The sequence below is a fragment of the Leopardus geoffroyi genome, chromosome E2 (genome assembly GCF_018350155.1).
Source record: "Leopardus geoffroyi isolate Oge1 chromosome E2, O.geoffroyi_Oge1_pat1.0, whole genome shotgun sequence".
Lineage (NCBI taxonomy): Eukaryota > Metazoa > Chordata > Mammalia > Carnivora > Felidae > Leopardus > Leopardus geoffroyi.
In genome coordinates this window covers 15,842,027-15,866,924 of record NC_059335.1, presented here as the reverse complement: position 1 = coordinate 15,866,924, position 24,898 = coordinate 15,842,027, and the positions used below count along the sequence as shown (strand labels likewise).

At 47.7% G+C, this 24,898-nt stretch overlaps 1 protein-coding gene and 1 long non-coding RNA gene across 6 annotated transcripts in view; one reads left to right on the top strand and one right to left on the bottom strand.

The window, feature by feature from the left end:
* SIPA1L3 (signal induced proliferation associated 1 like 3) overlaps nt 1-24,898 on the top strand; it is a 237,928-nt gene that overhangs the window by 59,023 nt on the left and 154,007 nt on the right. The window lies entirely within an intron of this gene.
* LOC123578204 lies at nt 12,946-23,461 on the bottom strand. The gene is made up of 3 exons (XR_006702269.1): nt 18,445-23,461; nt 16,849-17,025; nt 12,946-14,616 (listed from the first exon to the last, which is right to left on the bottom strand). It is a non-coding gene; the product is annotated as an uncharacterized LOC123578204 (long non-coding RNA).

Genomic DNA, 24,898 nt, shown 5'->3' with positions numbered 1-24,898 from the left:
AAGATGTAAGGTCTGTGTCTAGATTTGTTTTTCTGCATGTGGATGTTCAGTTCCAGCACCATTTGTCTAAAAGATTATCTTTGCTCCATGTGTCATCTTTGCTCTTTTGTCAAAGATCAGTTGACTGTACTTATGTGGGTCTTTTCAGTTCCATTAATCTATTTGTCTGTTCTTTTACCAATACTACACTGTGTTAACTACTGTAGGTTTGGTTTTTGTTGTTGTTGTTTAATTTTTCTTTTAATATTTATTTTTTGAGAGAGCATGAGTGGGGTTGGGGCAGAGAGAGAGGGAGACACAGAATCCAAAGCAAGTTCCAGGCTCTGAACTGACAGCACACAGCCCGACTCAGGGCTCGAACTCACAAACCATGAGATCATGACCTGAGCCAAAGTTGGATGCTTAACTGACAGAGCCACCCAGGCGCCCCTTAACTACTGTAGATTTGTAATTGGGTATTATCAGTCCTCTGACTTTGTTCTTCTTCTTCAATATTGTTTTGGCTATTCTAGGGCTTTTGCTCTCCATGTAAACTTTAGAATCATTTTGTCAATATTCAGAATCACTGGGATTACATTGAATCTACAGATTAAGTGGGAAAGAACTGATATCTCTTTTCTTTTCTTTTTTTTTTTTTTTTTTTTTTTTTTTTGAGATGAGGTTTCACTGTGGTGCCCAGGCTGAAGGCACTGGCTGTTCACAGGCATGATCCCACTACTGACTAGCACAGGAATTTTGACCCTGCTCCATTTCCAACCTGGGTTGATTCACTCCTCCTTAGGCAACCTAATGGTCCCCTGCTCCTGGGAGGTCACTGTACTGATGCTGAACTTAGTGCTAACACCCAGTGGGCATCCTCATGCTTCAGCCTCCCGAGTAGCTAGTACTACAGGCATGCGCCACCACACCTGGCTGGAAAGAACAGATACCTTGACAACACTGAATCTTACTATTTATGAACATAGAATATCTCTCCATTTATTTAGTTCTTTGATATCTTCCATCAGAATTTTATAGTTTTCCTCTTGTACATATTTTGTTAGATTTATACCTAAGTATTTCATTTTGAGGGATGCCAATGTACCAAGGTATTGAGTTTTTAATTTCAAATTCCACTTTCTCATTGCTGGTGTATAGGAAAGCAATTGAGTTTTTATATTGACCTTGTATCCTACAGCCTTGCTATAATCAACTATTCCAGGAGCTTTGTGTTTTCTTTTGGTTTTTATTTGATTCTTTAGGATTTTCTACACTTATGATCATGTCATCTGTGAACAAAGACAGTTTTACTTCTTCCTTTCCAATCTGTATACCTTTTATTTCCTTTTCTTGTCTTATTGCATTAGCTAGGACTTCCAGCATGATGTCGAAAAGTAGTGGTGAGAAGGGGCATCCTTGCCTTGTTCCTGATGTTAGTGGGAAAGCTTTGAACTTTTCAAATCAAGTACAATGTTACTGGGGCACATGGGTGGTTCAGTTGAGCATTCAGCTTCAGCTCACGTCATGATCTCATGGTTCATGGGATCGAGCCCTGTGTCAGGGTTTGTGCTGACAGTGCAGAGCCTGCTTCGAATTCTCTGTCTCCCTCTCTCTCTGCCCCTCCCCACTCATGTGCATGCACTCACTCTCTCAAAAATAAATAAACATTAAACATTTTTTAAAAAATTAACTAAGATGTCATAGACTTTTTTTTTCATTCATTAGTTCACCTAAGCCAAATGTTTGGAAGGTGGGGACCTTGCATCCACATCCCTTAGCCCAATTCTGACCATGTGATAGGTTTTAAAAACATTTCTGAATGAATGAGTAAGTAAATGATGCACGTGGTACAGTGAACAGCTAAACAAAACTTACATGGAGTATCTTCTGGGCAGATGTCAAATCAGGGTTAGAGAGGCACTTAGAGAGGTGGAGGGCAGTGACTGAAAGCAGACTCGAGCCGTGGGCTGAGGTTCAAATCTGCAGCTTACTTGCAAGGCAGTGCCCTTTTCGGGACTTCAGCGTTCTCATCTGTGAAGTGGGGATAATAATAGGACCTACCCCTGAGGTGGCTGTGAGGGTTTAAAGAGTTGGAATTGTAAAGTGTCTGTCTCACAGGCACATGTGTAAGAGTTATCTATTGCTAGTGGGCCTTATGTGGTAGTTTTGAACAAGAAAAGTGATTGAGTTTTAGCTTCAAGTATGTGGAGTAACAGCAAGCTCGATTCCAGGGGAAGGTGAAGTTCAATCCAGTTCAACCAGTGACTTCAGCCAAAAACAGCTGTCCAGCAATGATCTTGTATTTTATATATAAAATATAAAATTTTATACCCAACTCTGATCAACAAATTTGCTTAGTACAGATCTGGTTATAGAGGTGGAATTGGTGGAGTTGTGAGCAACTGTGTGTTCTTTGTGGGAGAAGCTGGGAGAAAGATACAGCTGGGCTGAGTCTCCTGAGAATAATGAGTCACTTTCTCAGATGCCCTGTTTTTCCAGTCTCAGGGAGCACTGCCTTAAGCCCTGTGCAGGGGTGGCCTGGGCAATGGTTAAGGGCCCTGCGCTGCATTTGCTCCTTTACTAAATTGTGACCTTGGGCAAGTGACATCACTTTCTCAAGCCTTGGTATCTGTCTCCATAAAATGAAGAACAAGTTCATCACAGGCTTATTAGTGAGCCTTGAACTAGTGAAGCACCTTGTACGGTTCCTGGCACATAGTAAGTGTGCATTAAAGCTGCATTAATATTATTGTAATTGTTTTTGTTGTTTTTATTGTTCTTTGGTTGCTGTGGAATATGGCTGGTCCCATACTCCACAAATAGAGTTTACAACTCTAGCAAACTAGAGCCTGTTGTTCTGGTGAACCCTTCCGAAGAGAGTCATCATTTCCTTAAACTGACTAGAAATAAAGATTCATGTATTCATTCAGCAATATTTAGAGGGCTTCTGCTCTGTGTCAGACACTCAACTAAAAGAGGATACTGTGTGATATGAGCAATTGGTGAGAGGGGTACCTTAGTGGGGTTAGGAAGCACCTGTCTAAGGAAGTGACATTTGATATGAGATTTGAAGGATGAAAAGGGGCCAGCCATGCAAAATGTTGAAAAAAGAGGGTTCCTGGCAGAAAGGACAGCAGGTACAAAGGCCCTGAGGTAGGAACGAGTTTGGCAAGTTGGAGGAATAGAGAAGAGGCTGGCATGGCTTGAGTTGGATGAACAAGATTGAGAATGTGATGGGAGAAGTTTGTAGGCCCTGAGTTTGCTCCCTGAAGCCTCCACTTTCTTCCATCCATGAGAGTATTTGGAGGAAAGGGCTGTGGGAGGCTGATTTTGGCATCTGGGAAGAGGTATGAGGGGACCAGAGGCCTGGCACCTGCCTTGCTCCAACTTTCTGAAGGCCCTTACTCAGAGACTCCAGTCCATGAGGAAAAGACTCTTTACCCCAGAGCTAGGTTCCCTGATTTAAAAAACATTTTTTTTTCAACGTTTATTTATTTTTGGGACAGAGAGAGACAGAGCATGAACGGGGGAGGGGCAGAGAGAGAGGGAGACACAGAATCAGAAACAGGCTCCAGGCTCCGAGCCATCAGCCCAGAGCCCGACGCAGGGCTCGAACTCACAGACCGCAAGATCGTGACCTGGCTGAAGTCGGACACTTAACCGACTGCGCCACCCAGGCGCCCCTAAAAACATTTTTTTTTAATGGTTTTATTTACTTTTGAGAGAGAGAGAGTGTGAGTGGGGGAGGGGCAGAGAGGGAGGGAGACACAGAATCCAAAGCAGGCTCCAGGCTCTGAGCTGTCAGCACAGAGCCTGACACGGGGCTTGAACCCACAAACCACGAGATCATGACCTGAGCCGAAGTTGGATGTTCGACCAACTGAGCCACTCAGGCACCCCCTAGGTTCCCTGATTTTTTAGACAATAGTGTGGTTTACATTTTTATCCCAAAGGTGGTGGCTCAGCTGTGCTTTTTTTTTTTTTTTTTTTTAATTTATTTATTTTGAGAGAGAGAATCCCAAGCAGGCTCTAACACTGTCAGCACAGAGCCCTATGTGGGGCTCGAACTCATGAACCGTGAGATCATGACCTGAGCCAAAATCAAGAGTTGGACACTTAATTGACTGAGCCACCCAGGCGCCCCAAGCCCAGCTGTGCTTTGATGCTCTGTGTCTGAAGCCTACTTTCTTCTTCCCCAAAGTAGGACAACCGAAAGCTAGCTGCCCTGGCAAAGTGCCAGAGAACAGCGCAGCCAAATGGAGCCTGTTTCTTGGGGGGGGGAGGGGTGAGGCGGGGATTAATGAGCTCTTTCCTTTGTGCCAGAGGTAAGGAAGGTATTAAAATACCAAGGCTTGGTACAATAGAGCAGCAGGTAGACTCCTAGACTTGGGTTTCAGCTCTGACTTCCCCACTTCCCCACCCATGGGACCTTGGGCAAATGATTTACCTGTGCCTTGCCTTTGCTTTCTCGTCTGTAGAATGGGGACAGTAGTTCTCATGCTTAGAAAAGTGCACACAGGAAGTGCTGGCTATAATTATCATCACCTTGCGATTTTACGTCACAGTGAGATGAAGTCCTCTTTCCTCTAGTTGTTCATGAACAGTTACGATGCTCGGATTTGACTCCTGTTTCTCCGCATCGGCCAGATTCTTGTGCAGAAGCTTGGTGTCTGGTAGACAGCCAGGTCTCGGGTGCCAGAAGCAGCTCTGCCCCTGGGTGGTGGGGCGGGAGGTGGAGGGGTGGAACAGGTTATTTGATGCCAAGAAGCTGAGGGTTGATGGGATATCTGTCCCTAGAGATCGAGGACTGTGTGGAACCTCCACCCTCCACAATGGCTGCTCCCTCCAAAGGGCCAAAGGGCCAAAGACCCAGGAATGGAGATTTTCTCAGAGCTCCCTCATTTGCATTCACTGAATGTACCTGAGAACCACCTAGGAATCTTGCTAAAATGCAGATTCTGACTCATCAGGTCTGGGGAAGGACCGAGGACCTGTGTATCCAAGGAGCTCCCAGGGGATACCAATGCTGCCAAATGCCCCTGCTCCTTGGACCACGGCTCCTCCCACTGGACCCCTCTCACTGAATTCAGTCTGCATTTTCACCAAATCCCTTGATGATTCACTATTTTTTTTTTGCACTTTGAGAGCCTAGATCCAGGGTTTCTCAACCTCAACACTGTTGGCCTTTTGGGTGGGATCATTCTTTGTTCTGGGGGCTGTCCTGTGCACTGTGGGACTGACCACTGACCACGGGATGTGAGTAGCAGCAGCGCCCTGCCCCCACTTGTGACCATCGAAAGTGTCTGCACATGTTCTCTGGGGTAGGGGTGGCAAATCACCCCCAGATGAGAACCAGTGGTCCAAAGCCCTCAAGCCTAGCTGTGCCCACAGATGCAGCAGAGGTCATGGCTACTTTCATTCTGGGTGGGGTCAGGATCCACACCAAGCCTTCCTACTCAGGATGCATTCTTTAACTTGTTAACATCACCGCTCATTGGCGCAGCACATCCAGGCTGGGCCTTGGGTTTCCACCCACCCAGTGAAGGTGCTAGGTCCTTACTGAGCCAGCCTTAGAGGTGAGGATTTGGGGTTCACTGCTGTGTTTGTTGATGTTGCTTAGAAAGACAACCATGGGGGCCACCCACCTGGCCTCTTGTTTGGCCTGGTGTCTGTTTGCATGAGTAGAGCTCATATGTTTACTTAGGGTTCTGTGTGACGGGGTCAGGGAGGCAACTTCTCTGATGTGTCCTCTGCAGAATTCTAGAGTGGTGTCGGCTCCTGTTTCTGTCACTGCTGAGCCACCCTGGAGTGTTTCTGAGTCATTTTATACCACATCTTGATCTCTGTGACCAGATGGACTAGATCACCAGACGCCTGGGGACAGGGATAGAGGCATCTTTTTTTGGTTTGTCAGGTCTGGCAGGTGGTAGGTGCTCTTGTTAAATAGATCTGAGGGCCTCATTCAGTCACTGGATGTCTCTTTGGGGGGCCTCTGGTGTGGCAGGCACCACCTTGGGCACAGCATGAAAGGGGAAAGCGGCAAATTGAGACAATCAGAGGGTTCTCTTCACACAAGACCCTGATCGTGGAGGGAGTGTTTATTGAATTCCGTCTCCTGCCAAGTCCCGGGGGTCTGGAACACTAGCCTCACCTTCATGGAGCTTTCTGTTTGGTCTGGGGGTATGGACGAAGTATAAACATATAAACAACCAAACAAGCCAAATAATTGCAAGTGGGCTATAATTACTGCTGTCTCACGGCTGGTCAGCAGGTCTTTTGAGAGAGTCTGCTTTTTCTTGATGTGTAGCTGGTGGGTGATTGCAGGGTCTCAGAGGCCCAGTGGACATCTCTACCCACCTAAGGGGTGGGAGTATGTTTTATTGGGTCACTCACACTAATAGTAGCAAACGTTTATATATATAGCTCTGAGTGCCAGGGCCGAGTCTAAGTGTTTTAAATTCCCACAACCTTATGATGTTGGTACTATCATTATTCCCCTTTAACAGATGAGGAAGCTGAGGCACAGGGAGGGGAGATAACTTACCTGAGATCCCACAGCTGGTAAATGGCAAAGCTGGGATTTGAACCTAAGCTCTCTGTCTTTAGAGTCCTTGCCCTTATGCACTCTGTGAACGCATTAGGCATTTGGACGGGACCAAGATGGCTCACTGGTCCATCTGTCTGGAGACCGGAGGAAGTCTCTGCTGGTGCAGAAAGGGGAGCACCCGTGGCAGACCTTCAGGGAAGAAACACCTCCTCACACCCCCAGAGCAAAGGTCATGGAGCAAAACCTAACAGAAGGGAAAGGGAGAGAGCAGTGTCACTGGTCAGTTACCATCACCCTGGAAAGACCTGGCCTGGTTCCTGGAGCCCCCCTGCAACATGAGTTCAGTGGGTTCATTGCTGAGGAGGGGGATGTGCTGATAGCTTCCTGGAGACCGTGCAGAGTAGCAGTTACCAGGAAAAGTGTGGCTGCTGAACTCTGTACTGCGCTGTGCTACCCTGTTACAGAGAAGACGGTCCACCCCATTTTCTCGGAGCTAGAGACTGATTTCTGTTAGGGGCTTGCTGGGAACAGGGAGATCTGGGATGGAGGTTGGGTATGAGGCTGTGAAGTCTTGTAGCCAATGGCTTCGGAGTCACACTGTAGGTAACTTTTTCCTGACTCCACCCTATACTAGCTGTGTGACCTTGGGCAGGTGACTTCCCCTCTCTGAGCTTCAGGCTCTTTGTTTTTAAAATACCTACATTATTGAGCTGTATGTGTATGGGAGTGGTGGTGTCAGTTCACTGAGGTCATCTTACGTGAAGTGTTTAGTCCAGAACTTGGCACTCCATGAGCACTCAGTACACAAGAGAGATTATGCTGTGGGAGGTAGTGTCACCAAGCGCTTAAGGCAGGGCCTCTGGAACCACCACTCCCAGCTCATTGGCCTTGGGCCACTGGCTTTAGCCTCCATGCGACTGCATTTCCTTATCCTAAAACAAGGGTAATGTTAGTCCCCTCCTCATAAGGATGCTGTGAGCATTCAGTGAGTCAGTACTTGTGAAGCATTTAGCACACGTTGGCACATGGCCTGACACTCATGGTAAGCCCCGTAAGCACGGGCTGTCATGATGGCGATCAATTAAGAATGTGAACGTGAGGCCTAGCAACTAGGTGAGGAGAAACCTTCCACTGAATTATGTTATGAATGGGTTGGTTTTAGAAAACTACAGTTTGGTCAGCCTGCTCTCCTTTGGGCATGAGGGATGGTGACGTGAGGTTCTGTTTGGTTGTATCAGAGACTCTTGTCCTCCTTTCAGAGGAGAGTTGGCCTCTTGGGGCTGAGTGACGTGAGCTCAGAGGGGACAGTGAGGAAGCCAGGGAGTGGAGGAGTGCTGTGACCTCCAGGAGTAAAGGAGGGTTCCATTCAGGTTCTGCTATACACTGGCTCCATGGTCGGTTGTACATGGTGAGAGTGAGCACGAGAATTGACAGACCTGGGTCTCAGGTGTTCCCAGCTACTTTAGGCGAGTTCCTCAGGCTCGCTCAATATCAGTGGTCCATCAGCGTAGATCTTGGTCAGTGCTGGCTGTTGTAGGGACAGCAGAGTAGCGAAGAGGTCAGAAGGGCAGCCCCAGAGTCAGTCACCTGGATTCAGCCCTGGCTGTGGGACCTTGAGCAAGTGACTTAATCCCTTCTGAGCCTCAGTTTCCTCATCTTTGAAGTGGGAGTAATACCACCTGCTTCACATGGTACCATTTGAAGATCGTGAGTCAATCTGTATAAAGTCCTTAAAGCAGCACGTGGCACAGAGAATGTCCTTCATGCATGTTGGCTTTATTGCTGTTATCTTTAACCCATCCTAGAAGACAATGTAAGTAGAAGGTATAAACCATGGATGTGTCCCAGGGGAATGACGCCCTGATGAGGGAGTTTGGGAGAGATCTCAGCCTCTGGAAGGGTTATTTAGAGCAGGCATTTGAGCTTTTGTGTTTCTAGAATGGTGCAAGGTGCAAGGGAGAGAGCGTGCTGACTGGGAATGATGTCTTAGTGCCATGGGCACAGGTTTCCCAAGGTCAGATCATAACACTAGATAATTTGAGGTGATGTATGAATAAACATTTTAAACATTTTAATAGCTGTACTTTTATTTTAATGCGTAACAGGAAAAGAATTTCAATAGCACATCAAACCCAGTGTTCCATGGCTATTTCTGCTTTGGGTGAGGCTAACATCGGTATGTAAGCCAAAATAAAAGTGAATACAGTTAAAGAAAAATGCAGAGTAAGTGATAGTACAGGTGGTCTGGGGATAGACATGGCAAAAACGGTGCCAGTGTATATAGATCCTGGCAGTTGGGACACATGACGGTTGAAAAAGCAGCTCCCTCGCGAGGTTGCTGAGCCATCAGGCCCCCGCTGCCCCTTGCCTCTTCTGCTCTTTCGTGCGACTGCAGTCACCTCAGATGGCTGTGGTTCCCTCCATCAGGCGCCAGGCAGGGGATAAAACGTGCCGAGTATTCGATGCTGGCACCTTCTCTGTCTGCAGTGGAGTGTAGACACTGTGGAATGGCCTTGAGCAGCTAACTGTGATAATGGTAACAGTCTTTAACCAACACTGAGTGAGTGCCAGCAACACGCTAAGCAGTTTGCATGCACGATGGCATCGAACCCTTACTCTATGAGACGAACTGCTGGTTGGGACACGTTGGGCCTCAGGTAGCGAGATGCCTGGTGATTCTTGCATGAGTGATGGAGACAGTGAATTCTCTCGCTGCAAAGGATGGAGGAGACAAGCTCCGTGGCCGTTGCAGAGGCTCAGTGACACCTTCGAGAACTGGCTGCTTTCTCTCTATTTCATAGCCCCTGTGTACATCCGTTTCATCCCGGTGTTGGTCGTTGTGTGGTCATAGGATAACTGCCCTGGCCTGATGATCGCATCCTTACACACAGCGTCCCAAGCAGGGAATAGTGGCAGGGGAAGAGGCTTTTTCTTCCTGTGTCTTTCTTTTCCAAAGGGAACATGCTCTCATAAACACTCCTACCCCCGGTAGACTTCTCTTTATCTCTGAATGGCCAGCCATAAAGGAGCCAGTGATTGCCCCTGGTTACAAGGGAGGCTGGGAAAGTGGATGTCTCCATAGTGGGGGGCAGCAAGGGACAAGGGTCGGGAGTGACCATAAGCTACACAGCTAAGTGTCTGCTGCAGGTGGATACTATTACTAGCTCCCCTCTATAGATGAACAAAATCAAGGATCAGAGAGATGATCCTATAGATCATCCTATAGATGAAAAGATGGCTTGCCTGGGTCTTTATAGAGTTTGTAATGACAGAGCAGGGATTTGAACCCACATCTTTCCTCCTGCAGAGCCTGTGGTCTTAACCCCCGTCTAGTACTGTCTTCGTGGCAGGGGACACCCAGATGGCCATAATGCAGGGTGGTGAGTGGTGAGTGGTGAGCACCGAGTGCCGTGGGAACACAGAGGACAGAGATTCTGCGCTACAAGGTCAGGGGGAGTGAGCTGGAGAGGAGAGAAAAGAGTGTGTAGAAAATCATGCTCAGGGATTGCTCTGGCCTTTGAAAGATAAGTAGGACTCCTGCCAAGTGCACGGGAAATGGCATAAGGAGGGTGGGCTCCAGAAGGAACCGAAGTGGGCATTGGGACAGTGCATGCTGGGTAGATTAATCAAGGCTCTCTGCATTGTCAGATGAATTTGTCTTGTGTCACTGGGAAGCCGAGAGGAGAGGAGCTTCAGACCTAGCCCAAGTAGGGGGCTCAGACATGTCATTGGGGCTGTGCTCCTATCCCTTGCTCCACTTGACTTCGCTGTGCAAACAGGCTGGGTCAAGGTGCAAATCCTCCTGATCTATGAAGCCGGTGGAAAGGGGATTTCTTGTCTTCAGCATCTTTATACAAGCCCCAGGGAAGACTCTAGTTGGGTGTGTGCGTCCACTTGGGCCGCTATAACAAAAATGCCAAAGATTGGGTAGCTTATAAACACAGAAATTTCTTTCTCACCATCCTAGAACCTTGGGGCATCCAGGATCAAGGTGTCGACAGATTTGTTGTCTGGTCAGGGCCAGCTTCCTGCTTCATAGATGACCATCTTTTTGCTGTGTCCTCACTCGTGGCAGAAGGAGCAGGGGAGCTCTCTGGGACCTCCTTTAGAAACGGGATTGGCCAGATCACTTCCCAAAAGTCCCACCATCACACTGGAGATGAGGTTCCAGCATACAGATTTGGTGGGGGACACAAATATTCAGTCAGTAGCCGTCGGTCATGTGCCCATCCCCGAAGGTGGTGTCTGAGAGTGGGATGAAGGATGAACACAGCCATGGCCTTGCCAGGACGGTGGAGCGGCATGGCAGCATGGTGGAGGGGCACCTCCTGACTGAGGAGGCAGAGCTGCTGGGCATGCCACATATGTCCACTAGTATCTGTGCTAGGTGCCTTCAAGCTTCCGTACTTTAGTTTCCTAATCTGAAAAATGGGACTAATGTTATCATTCCTACCTTGTGCACAGGGTCTGAGGAAGATTGCACTTAATAAGCATCCGCCAGTATGGATAGGGAGTCCTCCATGGAACCCAGAGCAATGGCTTTCCTAAGTGGAAAGCCTAAATTGCTACTTCGCCAGGATCTCGTATTACACACTGAAACTTAGATGGCTTGGGTTTGAATATTAGCTCTCACATATCAGAGCTGTGTAAGCCTGAGTAAACAATCGTACTTCTCTGTGCCTCCATTTTCATATCAGAACCAGGGAGAAAAATGCTTAGGACACTGCCAGGCACATGGTAGAGGTCAGTAAATATTTTTTGATGAGTGCACGAATGGAAAAGCTGAGTTGGAAGATACCTACAGGTTGTTAGACCTTTTTGGATTTGTATTGCCAGGGGGCCCTCCAGAAAGCCATTACTCCATCGGTAGTAGATGAGATGACCCATTTCCCTACACCTTTGTCAGTACTTCTCTTTTAGGGTCTTGTTTCTCAGAAAAAAATTCATTGTTCTCTTAATCTGTAATGAAACCAGCCTGATGTTATGGACACGTAATAAAACGTCCAAAGTTTTCAGAGCTGCAAACTGAAACATGTAAGGTAAAATGACGTGATGTCTGGGATTTACTTTACTTCGGCAAGAAGGAACGGGAGGAATAATAGATAAGGAATAAACGGAGCTCGTGTGGCAGAATCTTGGTAATTATTGAATCTGGCTTAGAGTACATGGGAGTTCATTGTACCTTTGCACGCTTTTTAGAATGTTAACAGAACAAACCCAGCCCCACTCAACCCCCAGCATACACACACACACACACACACACACACACACACACAGCCTAAAATTGAATAGTGGTGAACAGCTCCTACTGCACACAGGCAGTTCGAGGGCCCATTGGATAAATGACAGTCTTAGCCCTCGGTATCTTCCCCTCATCCTCTGCCTGGAGCCCCTTTGTGGAGAGAGCCTTTGGGCTCAGCAGCTGAAAGCATAGTCGCTTTCAAGCCCAACATAGCAATTTCTCCTGTGAACCAGGCATTCAGTGACCTTTTTCTGAAATGAGGGTTTTCTCTTCCCTCCCTGGAGGGGAGACAAACTCCCTGGTGATTAACCCCCGGGAAAACCCCCTTCAGACGTGGGTGTGGTTTTGCCATTCGGTGGAGGGAGTCATGAGCTGCTCTCATTCAGGGATCTGTGTGCTGGTGGCAAAAACATAACTGGCTGATGCTCCGCAGTGACCAGACACTGAGTCCAGCCCCGCTAGTCCTCTGAACACACAAGAGAAGGCCTTGCCTGTCCCTGCCACACAGGCTTTGCTCCCAGCCCCTTCTCCAGATTCACTCTTAAATAGGTGGTGGGCTGGGAGTTTTCCAGCGAGGCTTGTTCCCATCCCTCTGCGGCACTGGGAGTTAGGGAGGGGCCTTCACATCCCATCTGGTGCCGGGTGGAGTCTCAGTCAGTGGAGGGTCAACAGCCCAGGGGCTGACCCTGGACCCTTGAGAAGGGTCATCATTTAAGAATGTCTCTTAGGCAGCCCCGCAGGAGACCCACATGTGGATGTGGTCAGCTGTAGCTTCCGGCTCTCTCACTTGTGCTGAATTTCGGCAATTTCTCATTTCCTTTAGGAAACAGAATGAGTCTGGAGAGAAGTATGAATAATCATGATGACACGCTTGGCAGTAGGAACATTGGGAACCTTGCCCTGAAGCTCAGGGTTGGTGTCACTGTTGCCGAGGTCTTGAGCAGTGTGGACCAGGGAAAAGGGGACGCCTTGAGCCTCATGGCCTGGGTTCAAGTTCCAACACCACCATTTAACAGCCAGATGACCTTGGGAAAGTCACTTAACCTTTTTTGCCTCAGTTTCATCATCTGTAAAATGATGATGATATCTGCCTCATAGGATTGTAAGGATTAAATTAGAGAATATCTGTAAAATGTTTTAAATGGCCTCTTCTGTAGTAGTTGCTCAGTTAATGCTGACTGTGGCAGTTACTGTTATGGTCAGGCACAGTTAGGATTGAGAACTGCTGGTCTGTAGTAGGGGTCAGGTGGAAGCAGAAATTGGAGGAGAGGAACAGGGAAGGCTCCTTCCTCCCCACGTCTGTAGTTTGAGGAAATAGGCTTAATTTTGCCATTTGAAAATATTATTTTTCACTTGATGTTTAAAAGTCTCACAGAAAAGCACAGGTAGGAGACTTTAAAGGGGAAAAAAAAAATCTCTCTTTCCATATCTCTCCTATACACACACTGTTCACACTAGAAAAAAAGACGGAAGGAAATAAACCAACATCTTTACAGTGGTTATCCCTTGGTGGGAAGATGATGGGTAACTTTATATTCTTCTTTGCACTTTCTTTATTTTCCAAGTTTTTTTTTATATGCATATATAAGCATATATTGCTTTCATAAGCAGAAAAAAATATGTTAAAGGTAAGGAATCATGTGAGCTGTGGTTTCTGGGAAGGTTGGGTAGAATTCTCCCGGGATGTAGCAGGCTGTTTAATGTTTGTGTCCCAAGAAGCATGTGTTCCAGAGTTCCTTGATGAGGGATACACTCCAGCTCTATAACATTTCTACTCAAAGAGTTCTTAGTGTCAGAGCCGACTCATTATATGTCCCTCTACCTGTCCAGCCCTGCTTTAGATAGATAGTCACACTCTCTCCTATCCTTCTCTTGAGATGAAAGAACTCCAGTTCTTTTGTGGCTTTGACCTTGAGAAGGAGCCTCATTTTCAAAGTGGGCGTAACAGTAGTAAGTCCCTCATGGGGTGTCGTGCATCTCAGTTCATTGCCATGTGCATACAGGTGCTTACATGGTAGCTAAAGTTATGAAGAACAAAATCGAGAACAAACCAGTTGACTTCTTTATTCAGGAAGCATGGATTAAAGACCTGTTCTGGGCCAGGTACGAGTGAGCAAGGCAGACACAGCCCACCTCTCCACAGAGAGAGGGAGAAACACACAGCCACCCTGATGAGTCCTGTGTCCTAAATGTTCAGGATAGGATTTTTTTGAGCCAAAGAATAGGGGCTTCCCAGAGGCTCCCCAGAGAAGTGAAGTTTAAGTAACATATTCCAGGTGCAAATGGAAAAAATGAATTTGGTGGACATCTCTAGATAAGCTTCGCTTCTGAATGTTTCCAGCTGCGGGCAGGGAGCTCCAGATGGGCGTTGCTATGGAAGCATCTTCCAGTTCTCGCTTCCTGACGGAGTTTATTTCCGAGTTTCCCGTGCCCATGCCAGTTCCCAGCTGTAAATACAGACATGGTGGGGGTCCCTTCTTCCTGCAGTCTCAGAGCTGTGCAGAGAGCGGATGTGGCTGGAAGCCAGCCTGGGAGCCTCCTCCCGACAGTTAGTTGTGGAACCTGCCGTGTGGTGGCTTCTCTTCCATCCAGCCTCTTTTCTCTTTTCTTTGTCCTCTCATGGGACTGTGCCAGCATGCCCCAGCCTGTGTTTTGAAACTTTAGACCCCAGCTTGTATTTGATGGAGAAATGAGCTCATGAGGGCTTCCTCCGCCACCCAGCTACCGGAGAAGTTGAGTCCAATCTCTTTTCATTCCGATCCCCCACTGAGGCTAGATTTGCGACCCTCCTGACAGAAACTGGGCTGGCTGTTCTTTGGGACTGTTTATGAAGAAAGGGCTTGCTGACCTGAACAAAGAAACAGCAAACAAGATGGGGGAGGGGTGTAGCTAATTGAGACCTTTCAGTTACCCTTCAGTGCTTTAGAATAATAATTGCTAATGTGTGGAGAATTTACAATGCATGAGGTATTCTTTAAATCATTTCTAATCCTCTTAACAACCCAATGAAGTGTTTATCATTACTATCCCCATTTAACAGCTGGGGAAACTGTGGCAGGGGCAAGTTAAGTCATTGGCCAAATTGCTGTTACTGCTCTTAGAGCACCTTAAGGCCTGTCATCTTTGCGGCTCAGGCAAAAAAAGGAGGATTTAACCAGAGCATGCTGGATGGTCCGGAAAAATGAAAGCGAAGCCTCAGGAAGGACTGTGTACTAGTCAGTTACTTGGTTGCAAGTAACAGAAACACCATAAACCCAAGGGAAAGGATTGGCTCGGGCAACTGGAAAGTCCAGAGGTGGGGTCACCTTCTGGGCTGCTTGGGCCAGGAGCTCAGGGGCCATCACAGTGACCCACTTTCTTTCTGTCCTTCCATTCTTCCCTCTGATAATTGGGTCATCCTCAAACTTGGCTGCCCTGGAGGTTGCAGACTAGCTGTCCCACTGGTCCAGGTTTAAGACTATTCCTGGCTGGAGAGAGAAGGGAGGTATCTGCCTCCAGTCACAGTGCGAGACATCAGAGCTCCTCTCTGATTGGACTACCACAGGTCCCGTGACCTTCCCTGAACCAATCACTGGGCAGGGTGGAATCACCAATGGACTGGTTGCTCCCACCCAGAAACTCCTAGAGGAAGAACAGAATGGGTGCTGGGAAGTGGCCAACCTGTGGATTGGAACCAGAACACGAATGTCACTATCAGGATTCTTTCCCCATGGCTTCCCTCTGCCTGTGTCTGCTGTATTCATTCTCTTATATTAGTGTGTCTGTCTGTCTGTCTTTCTCTCTGTCTGCCTTTCCTTCTAATGGCTGGGAAACCTGGTTATCCACAGACCAAGTTATACACCTTGCAGTACAGGCTCCTGCAGAGAATAACCCTGTATTCTCTCAGCCCAAGCCCAAAACAACCCAACAAAGAGAAAATATCTCCCTTTCGACTCATTAATCAGGACCAGGAAGGGCTTCTCAAGACAGGCCTCGCTGAGGTCAGGCACTCTCCTTGGGCCAATCAGCTGTAGGCAGGGAGGGGTCATTGTTCACTCTGTCCTCTTGTGGGTACCTACTGTGTCCCCTTCCCAGGTCCTCTGGGCTGGGAGTTATTAAGCAAGACCCTGAGGACAGTGATTAAGCTGTACCTTTTTACTATACGAATACTAAAACTTCATTTCACTCCTGGGCCACTAGAGGATGAGGGGTGTCCCATGCAGTGTCCATGTTTCCAAAGCAGTACCCTGTAGAAAGGCCAGCCCAGCATGCCATGACCCCTGCCTGCCTCCTGCCCCTAGCCTCGTCCTGCGGGTCCCTCTGCATCTGCCAGCCAGCCACCTGGCCTGCTTTCAGTTCCTTCAATGCATGGCATTTGTTCCCTGCCCCTGGGATGCTTCCTCTTCTCCCGGTCTTCCCCCGCCCCTTCCAGTTCTGGCCTGCCCATGCAGACTCTTCTTTCAGATCTCTCCTTAAACCTGACTCCCAGGGGCCTGCCCAGGCTGTGCTCCACCCTTCGTCCCTGAGCTGCTCAGCTGATGTATTCGGGCCTGTCATCCTCTCAATGATAGCAGCTCTGTGAAGGCAGGGACTACACCTGTTTTGTTAAATAAAGGTGTAACACCTTCCACCAGATACATATCTTACTGAATCTTGCTGAGGAAATGAACAAAATTATAATAGTAACGTAATAAAAGCAGTAGTGATGGCTAGCAGTGGCTACTTCATAAAAGGTATACTGCTAAGCACTTTTACATACAAAGCTTTTTTTTTTTTAAGTTTATTTTGAGAGAGAGAGAGAGAGAGAGAGAGACAGGGTGAGTGTTTGCATGCAAGTGGGGGAGGGGCAGAGAGAAAGGGAGAGAGAGAAAATCCCAAGCAGGCTCCACTGCCAGTGCAGAGCCCAATGCAGGGCCTGAACCCACGAAATCATGAGATCGTGACCTGAGCCAAAATCAAGAGTCGAATGTTCAACCGACTGAACCACTCAGGTGCCCCTACATACAAAGCTTTTAAATGATTGCTCCCATTTAACAAATATAATAATGACAGTAGTTACTTATCAAGTAGTGAGTGCCAGCCATTATTCTAAGTCCCTTACCTGTGTCATCTCCTTGAATCCTAATGGCAGCCCTCTGAGGCCACGTTGCTCTCATCCCGACTTCACGGCTGAGGTGTGTAGTAAACATAGTTTACATAAGTTGTTGGGCTTTAGTCCTTTTTCCTTCTTCTTCTTCTTTTATTTTAAGTATATGTGCTGCACAGTCCTTTTTCCTTCCTGGCATGGGGAGGAAAAGCAGGAAGAGGGCGAGAGAGGTAGGAGGGCTTTGAGTACTGGCTTGAGAATACTTGCCGGGAGGTGACGTGTTTGCCACACTGCCCCTAGCAGCATCTGTAGAAGTAGGAAGTGCCTGTTAGACGCAGAAAGGTTATTTGACGTAAAAAGGTATTTGTGCATAAGGCTTGTCTAGTGTTGGGCAGAGAGAAGATGGGACCATCACTTTGGAGGGGACTTTGGCAGGATCTGTCATTGTGACCCCCACACGTGCCTTTCCTCTGTCCCAGCAGTTCCATTTCTAGGACTCGTGCCTATAGGTATTTCCAAGTGTGGGAAGTGATCTGTGTCCAAGGCAGCTCATTACAGCACCGATTGTCAGCAAAGATGGGAGCTGTCCCTCCATGTCCATCCGTAGGGGACTGGGTGAATTCAGTTGTCTGTACAGTGGAATGCAGAGGCAACCAAGGGGGACCACAGTCCTGAGAGGGAGTACCTTCCCTGTCTGCGGTACACCATCAAGTATGAAAAAGGAAAGAAAAAGGAATGTCTTCTGATAGTGATTCTTATATTAGAATCCGAGGGAAGAGCATAGGTTTTATGAAGGTGCCAGTCCCAGTCAGCCCTCGAGCACTTTTTAAAAAAAAATTTTTAATGTTTATTTATTTTTGACAGAGAGAGAGAGAGACAGAGCGTGAGCAGGGGAGGGACAGAGAGAGGGAAACACAGAATCTGAAGCAGGCTCCAAGCTCGAGCTCTCAGCATAGAGCTTAACGTGGGACTCAAACTCGTGAACTGTGAGATCATGACCTGAGCCCAAGTCGGACGCTTAACCGACTGAGCCACGCAGGAGCCTCTCAAGCACTCTTAACTCTCAGACTAGATCCTTCAGGTTTCCACAGCGGGTGCTGTGTTCCTGGCTCTGTGTGTGTATATATTTTATATACAGACAGATGTATCCAAAATTGTAATATACGTATGCATGTGCTTATTTCATTACTTGATTCAGGTCTCTGCTTGAATGGCTGGGATACTGCCTCAGGCCTTCCCGAGCACCCTAAAATGGCCTAAAGTGACCCTCCTGTCATTTGCATCTCCTGTTTTATTTTTCTTTACAGCACTTACCATCTGATGTTATGTTTGCTTTTTGCGCCATTCTTAACATGTGAGCTCCTTGTTTTATTGCTATGTCTCCGCATCTAGAGCAGGGCCTGGCTCCTAGTATTTTTTAAGTGTGTGCGGAATGAATGTGAGCAAGTCTGAATAGTGACTGTTTTCCCCATGTTACGGATGTGGACCTGAAGCCCCCCAGAGGCCTTGCTGTCTTTTCATGGAACAAACCGAATACCCACTGCTATTCTGACTGGAGAAGAGGCAAGAAATTCGCCCTGGACTGCCATTTATGCTTCTCCATTGACTCACATTTCCTTGAGAGAGGTGGATACAGGCCAGGGTCTCTTCCACTGGGGCCTCTGCTTGTGAAGCACAGAGAAGCGTGCGTGGATAGCTTGGATGATGATGTTCTGGGCAGTTACCTCATGGAGAATAGGTAGAGGGAGAAAGAAACTTCCATTTGGAAGGAGTCCCTCCTCAGGAGGACCCTTCACTTCAGCCCTCTGCTTAATATCATCAGAGTCCAGTTTGCCCAAGGGACACCCTCAGACTTGAGAAGCTGAGAATGTCGCTTATTATTTCTTCAGTATTCCAGTTACTATGACAGCTTTGCTAACATCTTTTAGGCCTCCCTCTGTGCCAGGCACTTTGCCAGTCACTTGATACCTGTTAGCTCATTTAATCTTCCCAACAGTCCTGTCGAGGGCAGAAATTACTCCTCCTCTCCCCTCCCCTCTGTACTGATAAGGAAGCCTGGGACTCAGAAAGGTCTAGTGAGGAGTCATGGGTCACACAGGTGCTAAGAGGCAGTGCTGGGACTTGATTGTGGCTGTGGCTGACTACGGAGCTGGTGCTCTCCTGGCCACGTGGCCTTATTGCTTCTTCATCTGCTTTTGGGAATTCTCCCAGTGACCAGAAGGGAAGGGTCTGGTTTCCTATAATAGAGTATGGATTGTTAATTGTGTTGCAGAGCCCTGCTGGCCAGCACGAGGCCTTGATGGGTTGGAGGAAGCGGGTGGAGAGCTTTTGCTTATTTCAGACAGACATTTGCTACACAAATGACCAAACTTCTCTTTCTCATTGGGATTGGTTTCCATCTTGGGCAGAGGAGAGAGTTGGATAAGCGGCCAGAGGAACTCTGTCGTCACCCAATCAGATCTGACCCTCCTCTGCTGATAACCCTCCCATGGCTCCATCTTATCCAGAGTAAGAGCCAAAGTCCTCACCATGCCCAACGAGGCCCCACACAATCTGCCCCATTACCTGTGGGTCCATCTCCTCCTTCTGTTCTCCTCACTTGCCCTGTTCCAGGCACATGGGCCTCCTTTGTGCTCCACAGACACCCAGGTATGTGCCTACCTCAGGGCCCTTGTACTGGCTCTTCCTGCTACCAGGAAAGCTCTTCTCTCATACCCACATCCTCCCTAACATCCTATAAGTCTTTGTTCATATGTTACCTCCTCAGGGAGGTTCTCATCTCTCTTTTCTGTTTTTCTCTGTACCACCTAACTAACCTATCTCTTACTTATTCTATTGTTCATCTTCCCCACTAGGATCATTAACTCCAGTGTTCTGTTCACCTGGATTCCTAGTGCCTAGAGCAGTGCCTGGCACCAAATGGGCACTCAGTAAACATTTCTTGAAAGCATGAATGAGCTCCCAAGTACAGAATGGTCCAATCTTGAATTATTGTGCTGGGGGAGGAAATGGTGTGGGGGTGGTCCTGTTTCCATTCATCAAGCCTCAATGAGCTCCTCTCGTGCCAGGCTGCGCTCCAAACGCCAAGCTAAATACATCCTAGTTCTCCAAGCTGCATTTAAGCCATGGAGGGAGGGTGTATCTGCTGGGTAGAACTCATGGTCTGGCTGCAGGGGAGGCTGTGAGAGCCAGTTCCTGGCCTTTGTAATATCTGATAATGGGAGGTAGGCCCAGCCTCCCACCAAGACCCATAGGTGGGAAATTCCCAAATCATAAGGAATACTATGGGCAGCCAAAATGTTTTTAATTCTTTAAACATTTTATTAAGCTCTTGTGTGTGTGTAGATATATAAGCAAGGGCACATGCTGAAAGTGTGTAGCTAGATGAACTTTCACAAACTGAACACACTCATGTAACCTGCTCTAAGAACAGTATTTCTAGCCCCCAGAAGTCCCTTTCCTATTCTATCCCAGTTACTCCTCTCGTCTAGGCAAAACCACTCTCTTGATGTCTCACACCTGACTTTGAACTTTATGTAAATGCTCCTTTGTGTCTGGCCTTTCTAGTCAACATTATGTCTGTGAGAAGTCCATATCATTGCATGTAGTTAGATTTCATGCCTACTCACTGTATACAGTCACAGGGAGGCCTTACTGGCAGGAAGAAACCAGCCTTGAGAATAGCTAGAGCAAAATGTGCAAAGGCCCTGGGGTAGGAATAAGCTTGTAAGGGAAAGAAGGCCAGTGTGGTGGGAGCGTTGAGCAATGGGTGAAATGGAAGGAGATGAAGTTCGAGGGATTTTTTAAGCAAGAAAGCAATCTGATGTGATTCCTGTTTGATTTGATCACTCTGGCTGTGTGTGGAGAATAGAATCTAAGAAGGCAAGAGGGGACTCCAGGCCACCAGCAGGGATCTGATGGAGTTGTCCAGGTGAAAGATGAGGGTGGTAGCTTGGCTTAGAAAAGAGGAGGGGGCGCCTGGGTGGCTCAGTCGGTTAAGCGTCCGACTCTTGGTTTCAGTTTAGGTCATGATCTCACGTTTGGGGAGTTCGAGCCCTATATCAGGCTCCAAGCTGACCGTGTGGAGCCTGCTTGGGATTCTCTCTTCCTCTCTCCCTGCCCCCCCCCACCCCGCCCCCACTGCCTCTGTCTCTCTCAAGATGAATAAATAAACTTGAAAAAAAGATAAAGAAAAGAGGAGAAAAGAAATGGATTTAGGATATATTTTTGGAAACAGTGGCAATAGAACCATTCAGTGAACTTGCCACGGAGGCCATGGAGGATGAGGGAAGGGAAGACATAAAGGATTCTGTTGCGTGTCCGCATCAAAATTTGTTGGCTCATCCCTGCTAACAGACACTCAGGTTGTCTCCCATTTTCCTCACTTACAGAGGCCGCTCCAGCCAACACCCACATGTACACATCCTTGCCGAGCTGGGTCTCAAAGGATCAAGGGCAAGGTCATCCAGACAGAGGGGACTGCTCGAGCAAAGGCTGGGGCTTCCCCTACGCCAGTCCCAGCTCAGACCGGAGCGTAGGCTGCAGAACGGTAGCAGAGGACCTGAATCAAATGGACTTGCTGCCTGTGTTGAGATGTTCTCCCATGCTCTTCCCAACCCCCGCCCCCCCTCCCCAGAGCTGCTTTCTCATCTGTTCCCCTCCCCTCTGCAGGTTAGTCCAGAACTTCGGCCAGCAATGCAGTAGCAGGTGTTTATATTGGAGTTGCTGCCATACGAGGGGCCCTTGCTCTCTGTGCGAGGTCAGCTTTGTTTTCCTGTCTCGTGAGTCACAGTGGGGCTTAAAGCATTGGCTGGCGAGGCCTTTGGTTTGGGGCCAGCTGTAGAGGATGCCTGGCCTGCAGGAAATGAATGAGAAGGCCTCCTGTTTGTATGAGCTTGATTCTTTTGTGTCTTCTGTCCCCCGTTCCCTCCTGTTTCTTGTCTCTGGCCTTGTTCTTGAGAGTGTGGGTCCCTCGGGCAGCAGCCGCTGCAGGCCTCTCTCCCCTTTTCTGAGAGACTTTGGGCATTTGGGAGACTCTAAGGCCACTCGGCTAGAGAGGGCAGCTCAGCCAGCGTGAGTTTAAAACAGTGTGACCTGCAAGCATCGGAGGAGAGAGAGCCCCCTGCCCTTGTCTGTCTCTGCCATCCGTGCCCTCAGGTCCCTGAAGATCTGGCTGCCACCATGGCTTGGGCTTCTTTTTTGTGCTATGGGGAAGGGCTGGCCAGACTGACGTGTCAAAATTAGCATCTCTGGGAGTCTGCTTCCTACCTGCCCAAGGGCTGTGAATAGAAGGAATTATGGATCACAAGAAGGTAACATCTGACATGTTTCAACTCATACTAGGTCAAAACAAGAAGGGGGCAGGAGGGACAGTCTTGAAGGAGAAAAATACAGGGCATTAGTGAGCTCAGCTAAGTACTCTCCCAGGTTGCTAGAGGACGTGTGAATCATTGCAACCTCTTTAGAAGGCAGCCTGAAAAATATTTTTTTGTTTTCGAATGAGCAGAATATGCACGTGATAAAACATTCAGATGGCACCCAGAAAGTAAGTCTCCCCCTGCCCGTCCACTGTAACCTAGTTCCCCTCCCGCAAGGACACCCATTTCAGGTGTGTTCTTCCAGAGACTCCATACAAAACCAAGCAGATGCTACATATACAGCTCTACATCCTGATCTTGGAACCCCTTCCATAATATAACTATATAATACCCATAAGTAGTCTTCAGTATAGCAGTCCTGCTCCTGAGAATCTACCCTATAGAAAAAAATGGCCCCAGTGCCAAAGGATGTTTATTACAGTATGGTTTTCAAGGGCAAACCAACCAACCCCCAGAAATAAAATAAATGCCTATTTTTCAGGGAATGATTGAGTAAAATATGGCACATCCATACTGTGGAATATTAGCTGCCAAAAAAAAAAAACCCACGGTGGGTAAGACCCACTATTAGTTGATTTGGAGGCATTTTTGTGAGAATATTTAAGGGAAAGCAAGATTCAGAGAAGTAAATATGATATCCCATTTATGGAAATTACAATGACGAGTGTATGTATCTGTGTTGTATTTGAGTGATGGTATCACACTCCCTTTCTCTTCCACGTCACATGGCCTTCTTAGCCCAGAGTTCTGTCTGGAAGATGTTGCAGTATCCTTAATTGTGGTCCAGACAAACTTCATACATTGGTCAATGTTAGAGATCCCTTGGGAGGGTGTTCCAGCCACAGGTGGAGAGTCCATGGTGTTGGTGAACCTTCACTTGGACCTCAGACTAGGAGAGGCTAACATGGGTGCTGCATGAAAAGTCCCTTCTACCTGACCATGACAGGCACTTTGACCTACTTACCTTTTTCTGTAGAATGAATAAAGCAGCGTTTGGTCAGCTGTTTGAAGCATTCATTGCTACCAGATCTGCTGCTTGTAAGAATGACACAGGGGAGGGGCATCTGGGTGGCTCAGTCGGTTAAGCATCCGACTTTGGCTCAGGAGCCTGGAGCCTGCCTCAGATTCTGTGTCTCCCTCTCTCTCTGCCCCTCCCCTACTCATGCTCTGTCTCAAAAATAAATAAATGTTGAAAGAAAGAAAGAAAGAAAGAAAGAAAGAAAGAAAGAAAGAAAGAAAGAAAGAAAGAAAGAAAGAAAGAAAGAAGGAAGAGGGAGGGAGGGAGGGAGGAAGGAAGGAAGGCAGGTAGGCAGGCAGACACAGGGGAGTTACAGAAATGGTAAAGTCGAGGCATCAGGTCCTTGGCTATGTTCCAGATGAAGCTTCTTGGGACAGGCAACACAGGTGATAATTTTCCTTGTGTCCACAACCAAGCCCACTGCACAAGAACCATGCAGTGAAATGTTTCTCACATCCCACTCTTAAACCAGATAAGCCCTACTGCTGGGGAAAGTGGACCTAGAAGGAATGTTCTGGGTGGACACATCCCCACAAGACCGTTGCATTGCACCACTCCAGGGGCACTGTTTGCCCTGTGGTTTGTGATGGCGGTGGCCCTGTAGATGTTCTCTATGAGACTTCATTCCTTCCCCTTTCCTACTTCTGGTTCCAGGATGCATTCTTCCAGGGCTCTGGTGTTTCCCTCAGAATGGGTGTGGCTGACAGTGGTTTGGGGCTAATGACCCCTTTGGGATATAACTTGTCTTCTGCTGGTCTTCACTTGCAGTGGGACTTAAAGGGAAAGGCATAAGGGTCAAATTGACCCAAATTCCTCCCCTGACTAAACCATGTTTATTCACACTGCTTTCTCTCCTTCTCCTCCCTCCCCCTCTCCTCCTCCTCCTCCTCCTCCTCCTCCTCCTCCTCCTCCTCCTTCTTATGTTTATTTATCTATTTTGAGAGAGAGCACACGTGCAAACCAGGGAGGGGCAGGGAGAGAGGGAGAGAAAAATCCCAAGCAGGCTCCTCACTGTCAGTGCAGAGCCTGACGTGGGGCTTGATCCCAGAAGCCATGACGATCATGACCTGAGCCGAAACCAAGAAAGAATCAGACTCTTAACCCTCTAAACCACCCAGACGCCCCTCCCCTTCTTGACTATATCTCCTGCTCCTCCCCACCCCCACTAAAAAGACAGAGAACACTTCTGTCTCTGTTTTCTCTCCTACATGTTGTTGATCAGGAGTAAGAGCTCCCTTCTTTCTGGCTTACCTATTTCTCTGTGCCCCTCAGAGATGGAAGGACGTTGTTGTTACTGACTTAGAAGCTTGACCTTGCTTAGGGTGTGTGTATGTATAAAAGGATGACCCTGAGGTTTCTGATTTGAGCAGATGGGTAGCTGGTGGTGTTTAGTGGACCAGTCTCTACCAGTGGATGGGAGAGAAACAGGTATGGGTAAGGATATTATGTTGATAGGTAAGGATCCGTGTGCGTATATATACGTGAAGAGAGAGAGAATTTAACATCTTTATTGAAAATACAAAAATGTGCCCCACAAAAAAAGCCAGGCAGTGGTTTTGTTCATTTATTTAATTCATTTAACAGGCATTTGGTGACCTGCTGTTATTCTGTGCACAATCTGAAGCTGGCAGAAAACCACTTTGGAAAAATTCACGAGACACGTGCATCT